This window comes from Sorex fumeus, unplaced genomic scaffold, assembly GCF_029834395.1.
Source record: "Sorex fumeus unplaced genomic scaffold, SorFum_2.1 ptg000063l, whole genome shotgun sequence".
NCBI classification, from domain to species: domain Eukaryota; kingdom Metazoa; phylum Chordata; class Mammalia; order Eulipotyphla; family Soricidae; genus Sorex; species Sorex fumeus.
The window spans coordinates 68,005,991-68,018,017 of record NW_026606120.1 but is presented as its reverse complement, the minus strand read 5'-3'; the positions used below and the strand labels follow the sequence as shown (position 1 = coordinate 68,018,017).

Below are 12,027 nucleotides of genomic sequence, written 5' to 3'. Positions count from 1 at the left end.
AAGCTGATCCAATGAATAATCATGAGAGCAAACCTGGTGGTGCCCTTTTACTACTGAGACAGGGATAGATTTATAGACGCTGACTCTGGCTGGTATTTGAGAATGGATAATTACCTTCACTTACTATATCCTAGGCTGCTTCAGCTAAATATTTACTGCCCAGAATTCTGCCCTTTCCAACCAATTCTGAACATGAGTATGCCACAGGCAACTAAGTGACATAATTTATTTGGGGCAACCATAAATCTAAGGCTCCTACCAGAAATGATGCAAAAAAAATTAATGGAACATGAAATCAAGTAAATGGAATTGAGTACAGTAATTAGTTCATATTTTAATCCTCAGGTCTGTTTATTATCCGTCAACTGGTGAGCAATTAAGCCTGTGCCATTGAGATGATTAGCTTTGTTTCAGCAAAAGTTTATCGATATGTCAGAGCAAATGAATCTGAGGGTTTTAAACAGCTTTATTTTGAATTGTATAGCAGCACATTCATGGAGTGCCTAGACATTTAGTGATTTAATTTTGCAATATTATTATCAAGATTACTTATATTTAATATTACTGAGCTGCTCTGGGTGGTTATTAAGAAGACGGGTGGGAGGGGGGACTTGAACTGTAGGAAAGCATTGATTAAATCCTTATGTTCCAAATGTAATAGTATGATTATCTTTTCATATTGAGAGCAGACAAAGGAATTTTTAAGGTATTACATTTTCTATTGTCTTCTAAGCTTTAATTTTCACATTTCTTGTAAGTATGCATTCTTATAAGTTTCACATCTGTGGTATTTTTGTTGGAGGTGATTTGATGACTTCTGATTTATTTCTGCATGACTACTCATGTTTGCTAAATAATAAGTCAATATTTTTAGCTTTTCTGAGGCTGAGTGTATAAACGGCCTCAAGATGGGGCTTTGCTCAATAAGACAGGAAATCTGGTTCTCAATGCTATAATTGCCTTACTGGGAAACCAAACCAGATAACCTGAAAGGGTCTTATGAATCCTGGGGATTTGATATAATTTTAAATTTCATGTGAAGAATTTAAAACTTCAAAACAGGAGTCAGGAATTGGGTTCTGGTTCTAATTATGCCACTAAATCTTGGTGACTGGGCAGGTCCCTTGATCTCTCTGGCATCAGGTTTTTCTTTTGTATAGTCTGTGGGCTGGAAGAGCTAACCTCAGACATGGACATTTAAAATACAAGCTTCAAGCACAGACTTGTTCTTCCTCATAACAGGTCTGTGTCTTGAAGTAGGAAATGTGATCTTTGGAGGAACCTCTACAAATTTTAATGAACTGTTGACAGGGGTCACAGTAGTTGTTACCGGGTCATTCTTACTTTGCACCTTCCTTTCCAATTGATTTTATTCCTGTGGTTTTGGAAATGGAGAATTTAAAGAAGCACAGCTAGTTCACAGAAGTGTTAGACATTTCCATCACTTGACCACAGTGCCTTTGGTTAATAAAGTAAGGTAGACCCCATTCAATATTTACCAAGCTCGATCAGAGATGGTCTCAGTAGGCTCTTGATCAAGACCCAGTTAATGCCTGTCTTTAAGATTGCCTCACAATATTATACCCTCCTCATTTCCTGCTTTAGAGGACACACAGAGAGGAAATCAGAGCTCGATAGAAGAGGTTAGTCCTTGGCTGTCAGGATGGCATCCTGGTGAGACCAGGTCAGAGTTAGGAGGAAACTAGGATGAAGTCAGTGGGATAATACATTGATCTCAGCAAGTGATTCAAATGTAAAATCTTCTCTCTTGGGTTGTCCAGTGTCCATCTAAAACTGGGGCTCAAGAAACTGGTTAGTTGGCTTGGATTTCCTAAAAGTAATTATAAAAGTATTCCAAAGGAAAACTTGTTATCTTTAGATCAGACTTGTTATCTGTTAGGTCATAGTCTGTTTTAGCACCCGTAGTGTTTTTGGTAAATTTTCCTTGCATCTTGAAGACAAATTTGCTTATTCAAGGTGGGGGTGGGGGGCACAGTCTCTTGTAATATAATCCTTTAATTTCTGGCATTGGCAAAGACAAGTTGCTTAGAAGTAATTCCAGGTTGACATTTTAAAAACAGTTTTTTTTTGCTTGCATAATGGCTATCAATTTTTCCGTTATTCCTTCCAGATATAGGAGGATTTACTTACTTGTATTTGTGAATAATTTAACACAGAATGTCTAGGATTTCTGTTAATATTGACATGAAATTTATTATGTTTGGTATTATTACAGTAAATCAAACTTAGGATATATGGCTCATCATTTAGAAATTATGACAGTTACAGTCTTAAATTATCTTCATTTGTTCATCTATTTATTAAACAACCAAGTGCCCTTCCCATGCATAAGAAGGTATTGGAAAGTACCACCCACTCTAATTGCAAGGAGTGAACAATCTTTTCAGAAAGATAGCATCCTTCAACACACTGTAGGCTCCATGCAGACAACCTCCTCATGGCCTATAGATCTTTGAATTTGCCCACTAGGTGAGGGCCTAAAGGAGGTGACCAGTTATTATTATGAGCTTTATAAGTAACACTGGTTTATATCAAGCAGTGTTAGAAATCAGAAGCCTAAGTTATATGCAGCTTCAATCGTTTGTTATCTGGTTGGTTTAGAACCTCAGTTTCTCAGGTAGACAGAGTGACCTTCCTGAGCTAGTGTTAAGTGAACAAATGTGGCAATTTATATCTGTGTGCTGTGAAGTCCATTCTGAATGGAAGCCAAGGTCCAAACAAAGACCACACAAAGAGGGCCTAGTCAGGACCTGCCTAGCCCCACTCTGACACCTCTGGGCACTTAAGCCATGTGTGTTCATGCTATTCCCAGACACCATAGATCACCACTGAACTCCAAGACTCCAAAACATGACTGTCTGGGACTACTACCTCCAGTGTCCTTCCTCTTGACACCTCACCCCTTTGACAACCTCACAAAAATCATCTTCTCAAAAAGGCCAGTACCTTTGAAATTGTAAATTTAAAATTGTAATTTATCACATCCACACCTTATCCTCTGATCCTCCACCTCTCACTCTGTTCTATATCTGAACCCATGACATTGATCTTATTTTGACTTACCTTATATATTTCGGACTCCATGCCAGGCTGTTTTCTCTCAGGGTGCCCCATAGGGGGCGGGCAAGAGCCTTCCCCACCCCAAGGTATCCAGCCCTGGCAGTCAACCTCCACTACCCAACCACTGCCGTGCTCCAGGCCGCTTTCTGGACCACATCATAAGACACTTTCTACCCATTTTCCATAATTACCACACTATGTTTGATGGTGTTCAGACAGTAGGCAACAAATCATAGGGAGAAATGTATATACATGTATATATATTTTGCCTCTATAATGTATATTATATGCCTCTATAATATATATATATATATATATATATATATATATATATATATATATATATATCAGAGACCCCAGCAAGCTACTGAGGCTATCCTGCCTGCACAGGCAGAGCCTGGCAAACTCCCTGTGGTATATTTGATATGCCAAAATCAGTAACCATAACAGGTCTCATTCTCCTGACCCTGAAAGAGACTCCAATTATTGGGAAGGATGAGTAAGGAGAGGCTGCTAAAATCTCAGGGCTGGGACGAATAGAGACGTTACTGGCACCCTCTCAAGTAAATCTAATCGACGAACAGTGGGATGACAGTGATGACAGTGATAATGATGACCTTATACATTTACTCATTTGTTATGCGGATTATTTATTATTTGTCCACCTACACTAGACTAGAAGCACCTTACAGGCAGGCATTTTCATCTATGTGCTAAATGTCTGTAGCACTAGGCACAGTATTTATTTATTTATTTATTTATTTATTTGCTTTTTGAGTCACACCCGGCGATGCTCAGGGGTTACTCCTGGCTCTGCACTCAGAAATGACTCCTGGCGGTGCTTGTGGGACCATATGGGATGCTGGGGATCGAATCCCGGTCGGCCACGTGCAAGGCAAATGCCCTAACCACTGTGCTATCGCTCCGGCCCCTAGGCACAGTATTTATTAATGGAACAAATAGGAGTGCAGTGCAAAGCATTCAGCATGGCTGGGTATTAGCAGTGATAATTGATAGTCATCTCTGGGCATGATTAAGTTCTGAATTTCACTGTGCCTATGAATGGAGCTATGATTCCTCCAAGGTGCTGCCAATTGTCCAATCCCTTTGTACTCTTTACCACATTTAGCAAAGAGCTGGCAAAATGCATTTAGAATTTCTCAAAAAATACTCTGTTCTCAGAGAAAATCCAGAACATGGTTTAATGGTTGTTGTGAACTAAATCTTCATCTTTTCTAGTTTCTAATGGAATTGTATGCCTTGGACAGTCTTTATGGAAACACTCCAACTTCAGTTTAAATTAATTGTTTATTTTGGTTTAGTCAATAAACATAGTGCCCCACCCATTCCCCCACCGCCAAATTTCAGGAAGCAATGCCTCTAAGTTGTTTTAGTATGTTAGTCATTGAATTATTGACTGAATAGTTGAATGATTCCACAAACATCAATTAAGCACCCACTGTGTATTGTCACTGTGCTAAGTGTATGATACAGAGATAAATGAAAATTCCTTATCCAAAGGGATTTAACCAAACTATTTCATCATTCAGCAAACATTTATTGATTCCTATATCAGAGCATGAGGGCATCTCAGAGGCACTGGGAATACAGCAACGATGAAGGTAAACTTCCTATCAACAAAGAACCACAGTTCCAATTGAGAGTCAATAGCTAAAAAACCTACAATGATAGGGAGTGGGACATTTGCCTTGCACTCAGCCAATCTGGATTCAATCCCCAGCACCACAGAAGGTTCTTTGAACCTTGCCAGAAGTGATCCCTAAGTGAAGAGCGAGGAACAAGCCTCGAGAACAGCAGGGTGTGACCCCTCAAACCAGACCAAACCAAACCAAACCAAACCAAATCAAACAAAAAAAAAACACCCAAAAACCTGCAATGATGAATAGTTTAATAGATTGTAGTTACTAAGTTTTTTTTTTTGTGTGTGTGTGTGTGTGTGTGTGTAAAAAAGTCAGGTAGCAAACATTTGGTCTTTGCGGGACATATATGATCCCTTGTAGCACTGCAGCACTGTACTGTAGCACTGTACTCCTATTGCTCATCAATTTGCTCAAGTGGGCAACAGTAACGTCTCCATTGTAAGACTTGCTGTTACTGTTTTTGGCAGTTTACGGTTCCACAATGAAATTGACCACATCATATTCAATCCACAGTTTTGCCTGACTGATGTTGCTGTTATCCCAAAATTCCAAATGGAATTGGATCACCATCTCCTTCGTGCAAAATTCTACTTCACAGAGTGGGGAGAAAGGAATGCAAAGTTTAAGAAGAGAACTCACAGAACGACCACCAACTGGGAGCTCTTTGGCTCTGTTGCAGCAACATGGGAAGATGCCGTCATTAGTGACATTGATGAGGAATATGATCAGCACCTCCATGATTGTGCAAGGAACACCAAGAGAGAGATAACTACAAAAAAAAAATGCCTGTCTTTGAACGCTCTTGAGCTTATTCGCCAACGTGGCTTGGCACATGCCTCAGCCAACCGCAAGCGAACGTCCGAGCTCACAAAACAGTGCAGAGAAGCGATCAAGGAAGACCTCAAAGAGAGAAGAGCAGCAGTGCTGGTAGATATGGCAGAAGCCGGGAAAAGCATTCTTAATGCCCGCCTGTCCTTCACCAACTACAATACCAAGATGACTGCCCTCTGACGTCCTGATGGATCTATCACATCTTCCAGAAGGGCAATGGAGAAGATTATTCATGACTTCTACTCAGGTCTCTTTAATAGCCACGTCCACTTGCCCACATACCAAATTCTGCAGGATGGATATGTCATTCCCAACGTTCTCCCTTCCGAAATCTGACACGCCATCTCGTCGGTAAAGAAACAAAGAGCACCTGGCCCAGACAAGGTCAGACCTGAACACCTGAAGAATCTGCCATCAGTACTCATCAATACACTGGCTCGGCTCTTCACACGCAACCTGTCTGAATGCAAGGTTCCGTCCCAATGGAAAACTGGCAGGACTGTACTACTATACAAGAAGGGAGACATCCACGACATTGGCAACTATTGCCCAATATGCCTTTTGTCTGTCTTCTACAAGCTGTTCACTCGAGTCATCCTGAATAGGATTGGCAGAACACTAGATGAAGGACAACCATGCGAGCAAGCCGGGTTCCGAAAAGTATTCAGCACAATCGACCATATCCACAGGATAACCAAGCTCATTGAGATTTCTCAGGAGTTCAAGGTGCCACTCTGTCTAACGTTCATTGATTTAAAGAAGGCCTTTGATTCTGTTGAATCGAAGCGGTCATCGAAGCCCTAGCCAATCAGGGTGTTCAAACTCAATACATCAGGATCCTCCGTGAGCTGTATTATGGATTCACTACCAGGATCTCACCATTCTATAAAGAAGCGATCATCCATGTCAAGAGAGGGGTTTGGCAGGTTGATACTATTTCACCGAAACTCTTTAGTGCCACTCTTGAAAATGTCATGCGACGACTGACGACTGGAATGGGAAGGAATGGGAGTGAAGACTAATGGTCGGCAACTACACCACCTCTGCTTTGCTGATGACATTGTTCTAATAACACCAAACATCAGCCAAGCGGCACAAATGCTGACCGACTTTGACCTTGAGTGTGGAAAGGTAGGATTACAGCTGAATCTCACAAAGACAATGTTCATGAGAAACATTCTTATTCCTGATGTTCCTTTCACTCTCAAAGGAATGATCATCTCCAAGTGCAACAGTTATATATACCTAGGTTGAGAAGTCAACATGATAAATGACCTGGCACTTGAGTTGCGTAGGAGGAAGAGAGCGGCTTGAAATGCCTTCAAGAGCGTTGAAGAAATAACTAAGAAGTTGAAGGACCTCCACCTCCAAGCACATCTCTTCGATTCCACTGTTCTTCCTCTATTAACATACGCCTCAGAGACGTGGACCTTATGAAAACAGGATGAGAAGGCTATTTGGGTCTCTCAAAGAGGAATAGAAAGAGCTATGCTTGGAGTATCATGCTTCACTCAAATGAGAGAAAGAATCCAAAGTTCCGACCTCCATCAATGCTCAAGAATCAGGGACATTGTCTCGTTTGCCAAGGCATCGACAATAAGATGGGCTGGACATGTGATGAGATTTAGAGATGACTGCTGGACTAGAGCCATTACCAACTGAATTCCAAGGGACATCAAAAGATCACGTGGACACCCACGTACGAGATGGTCAGACTTCTTCGTCAAGACCCTGAACGATTGGTTTGAGGCTCTTTATGTTCCTAGAATGAGCAGATGCCATTGGGCTACGCTAGCACACAACAGGGATGAATGGAGACATTACTGGCACCCGCTGGAGCAAATCGATGAGTAACAGGATATCAAGTGATCAAGTGATCAAGTTTTTGGCATATTGAATACACCATGGGGAGCTTGCCAGGCTCTGCCATGCGGGCAGGATACTTTCAGTAGATTGCTGGGCTCTCTGAGAGGGACAGAGGAATAGAACCCAGGTCAGATGCATGCAAGGCAAACACCCTACCCACTGTGCTATCACTCCTGTTATAATCCCTTGTATATTCATTTGTTATTTAAAATATTCCTGTGGTTTATTTAAAAACTTGCATTTCCCCAAGGGAGAACATTATGAACCCAATGTCCTGTGAAAACCTCTCTTCTGAGCCATTTGCAGAGTTACTTGAGGAACTATGTGGGGTGGGGTGGGTGGTGGAGCAGGGCAGGTGGGGGGTGGACTTGTTCTACCACTAATGCTGTAAATTCCTCTTAAAAAACAGTTCTTTGAAAACATAAGCTATTGTTAGGTCCTTGACCCATTGCCTACGGTTTGGGGACTGCTGCGCTTGAGATGACTATCCAGGAATCTCTGGAAGTCAAGGGAAACCAGGTTTTTCATTTGTGGGAGGAGTGGGGAGGAGCTTGGAAAGGTCCAGCGGGAGATGGTGCTGGATATGGGACAGGGCAGGGGGCTGGAACTGGTGTCAGTGGGAGACAACATAGCATACGCATAGCTTCTTCATATGACTTGCCTGTATACCTGTGATTCATTCACATCCCATTTCCTTCCCCCACACATCTCAAAATGTGCCAACAGAGCTTCCCTGCCAGAAGGTCCCAATCGCCCAGGCGAGGAATCATTAGAATGCCCAAGTACTTCTTCCCCAGAGCCATTCAGTGCTGGATGGGGCTCTTGTTCTCCCTTCTGGGTTCTTCAGCATTTTTCATAGCCTAGCACACTTCAGGACAACTCAGGGGTGAGTTGCTTATCCTACAAATTTGTGTTGTTTTAGTGAAACCAGTCTCTCAAGGATGCAGATAATTGATTCCTTGAAGAGGACGAGACATGCATTTTCTGTTATTTAGTCCCAGTTGTTGGCTCTGAGATTATTGTTTTCTCTTTCTTTTTGACTCAGAATAAACTGAAAAATGATATATATGAACAGTTTTTATTTCCCTCTTTTAATTAAACAAATCTTATCTCTATCACCATGGCAACTGCTTTGAACTCTGGCTGCCCTCAGATGGGTTTGAGGAGCAATAGAGACCTGGAAAAGGCAAACAGATGAGATCTTCAGAGGGACTAGGTTACACTGTGGTTCATCTATCCTCCTCTCATGAGAGAGAGAGAAAGAGAGAGAGGGAGAGAGAGAGAGAAAGAGAGAGAGAGAGAGAGAGAGAGAGAGAGAGAGAGAGAGAAGAGAATCAGAGTTGGTCATTTCCTAATTCCTGGCAGGAATAACCCATAAACCTGATCAGCATTACACAGGACAAGCAACAAACAGAGCTCTCCCTAGATGAGTATTGCACTGTGCTGGAGCCAGGCTGTGGCACTCAGCATAGCAAAGTACAGTAGGTAAGTGAAAGTAGATGAAAGGAACAGGAGGTTGGTCACTGGCATCCCACAAAGTAGTTGGCGTAACACTCAATGTCCTCCCTTACCCTTTTGCAAAGGACTTGAGAAAGGTTTTGCTTTGTTTTGCCTTTTTGGCTTTGGGGCCACACATACTGTTGCTAAGGGATCACTTCTGGTGATGCTTGAGGGATCACATCGGGTGCCATGGGTCAAACCCAGGTTGACCGCATGCAAGGAAAGCAGCCCACCCACCATACTATCACTCCAACCCCATTGAGGAAGGTCTGTGAAGTGAATGTTTCTAATTTCTCCCAAATAAAGAAGAGTCTTCTAAGTCTAGCCACATCTTGCAACTTCATCCACAGACTGTGATTCTTTCCAAATATTATCTTTGGCCGACTCAATGTCTTTGTTTCTTTTCATAAAAAAGCTATCCTTAACACTGGACATTAATCTCACCATTTAGACATGATTAGCAAGCTAAGGGTCTTTCTTATTAAAAACAGTTAATTTTCCCTTCTTAAAGAAAAAAACCAAGACATTTGAATCTCTGAATATGCTCATTTATCACCCACCCCCAACAAGGCATTCAGGAGTTTTCTGGGTAGGACATGAATAATTTTTATAAAAATGCAGTTGCTGACTGTGTCGTACATCCACACAGCTTTATAAAACAAAGCAAATGATTACCATCAATTACAATAACCTCACTAGACAAGGCTGCAATTAATCTACAGCTCTTCAGATAACCACTGCTGCACAGTGCCCAGGAAAATGCCTGGCATTAATTGACTTATCACGATCAGCAATGATAGATGGGGCAGATGGCAATGTTATTATTCACTGTCAACAAAATAAACACATGCTTTGCTGTGAGAAGTGTATACTTGGGTCCTCTTCCAGTGGACAGCCAGAAATAGAGACCAAAGGTGGTTCTAAAGAGAGCTCAAAATGAAAATGAAATGTTGGTGGAGAGGATGGAGCACATTTGTTTACACTCTGGGGCTAATCCTCAGGAGAGACCAATCAGAGAACACTCTCTGTAATGAAACCAGGGATGATGTACAAGTTTCATGTTAGAAGGGACATTAAAGCTAACCGTCCACCTGCTCATTAGCATGTGAGTCACATTTATGAAGGCTTTAAATTCCACTTCGTGATTACTAATTACGCTGAAAAGAAGTCACTATTTTCAGAGTGAACTCATCCTTCTTATGGACAGTTCTGATGGTTTGGAATATGTATTTAGGTGGAATTCATCTTTCTGTAACTTTCATCTATTGACTCAATTTTCTCTTCCCCCAGCACCACATTGAAGATGCTAGACTCCTTAGTCACTAAAGCCTTTTACATATCTCAAAAGCCAGCGCTCCACTATACAACTGCATTCTCCATGTCATTGTTTTGGTGTTTCTAAGATTCTGGAATTTGCACCTCAACCCACACTGGTTTATACACCACTCAGTATGAGAGGCTTGGGAAGAAACCTTATGCAATTATGTAGTTTATCCAGGGCATGCTAGCGACACTTGAGCAGTGCTTACTGCTCAGATTCCCTAGAACAGCGTTTCTCAACCAAGGCTAGATGGTCCCCTGGGATACTCTAAGGAGGAGACAAGGGGAAAACTGCATAAATAGAGGTCCCCTGTCCTGAGCTAGGGTTCAGACTAGATAACAATGGGACCACAGGAAGTAAATAAAGTTGGAAAGAGGAGCAACTGTTTGTGTGATGACCCTGCTTGGGAGGCTGATCTTCATGCTCCAACTCAGCTTTGCCATTCGTGATGGTCACTGAATGCTAACTTTTAAAATTTTGGTGGTAGTAGATTTTTGAAAACAGATTATTCAAGCAGAGCCCAGGTGATCTCTTGAGGGAATATTTATGAATGCTTCTTCCGTAGATCCCTTTCCCGGAGTCTCTAAAGTTACTTGATTTGAGGAAGGACTCACAGCTCAATGTCTTGATACCTCCTCCCACCCACCTCTGTTTATTCTAATTTGAAACTATGTTTAAATTCTTCTTCACTGAGAGTGTTTAATATCCTATGGAGGGACTTCTTCTCAAACCTCATCATGGGACTCTCTATGAAGTTATTAAAATTCAGATTCCTTGCAGAGCCTGCTCACCCTGGACTGGGGAGGGTCTAGGAAAAGTAATAGCATAGAGAGATCCAATTGTTATGTTTCCCTTAAGGATTCGAGAGGCACTTACTACTCCAAACTTATGATTCATACACATTATGCAGCACCCTTATTGTATATTCAAGAAATAAGCAACTCCAAGGATTTCGACAACGTAATGATTTTAGCTTAGCAACCATCTAGTTTTTTTTTTTTTTACTCATTCACTTGGTAAATTCATTTTTTCACTCTGAGACAATCTTATGCTAAACACTTGAATATAACAGACCACTAGGGGAGAAAAGCAAAGAAATAATAGCAAACCAACAAATAAGCAAATGACTTCACACGGAAAACAATTAAAAATGTTAACATACATTATAAAAGGAAGAATTGATCTAAGTCTAATTATTCTGTAATTCTGACCAGGATCTAGTCACTCTTTGGGATGATAATGGGGCAGATCATGATCTGAGCCAGAAATGAATCTTGGGCCTTCAATGTGCAAAGTAGGCACTTTTGTTCTTTGAATTATAAAATGCAAATCCAATTTTCCTCTTGTATTCCCTGTTCTTCTCTAATTCAGGCTTTTCCACTCCTGGGAGTTTCCCACATATAACACTGTCTTTGGAAGATATCCCTAATTAATCCTAGTGTTTTACCCTACCGGTTCAGGGAGGAGATTCAATTACCTGGTCAATCCTGTTCTTTATGCAGTCATTAGTAGTCGATCAAAGATGAACTCTATGTAGAGATTCCTCAACATAGAGACCTACCACGCCTTGGTGCCTCTGACCCTCATTTTCTGCTTTGTCTTTGTGTTCTATCAACTAGGGGTCTTCTAGTATACACCTCATTTCTGGAGTCCACTTTATTTTCAAAATAGCAATGTCTGAACTCTGCTTTAGAAGGATCTAGTAAGCACTCCTAGAGAACATAAGCAGCATGCAGTATATCAGGATGCTCAAACTCAGGCTCTTCA

At 41.3% G+C, this 12,027-nt stretch overlaps 1 protein-coding gene across 1 annotated transcript in view; it reads right to left on the bottom strand.

Moving 5' to 3' along the window:
- Positions 1-12,027, bottom strand: part of CA10 (carbonic anhydrase 10) — a 599,980-nt gene that overhangs the window by 110,946 nt on the left and 477,007 nt on the right. The window lies entirely within an intron of this gene.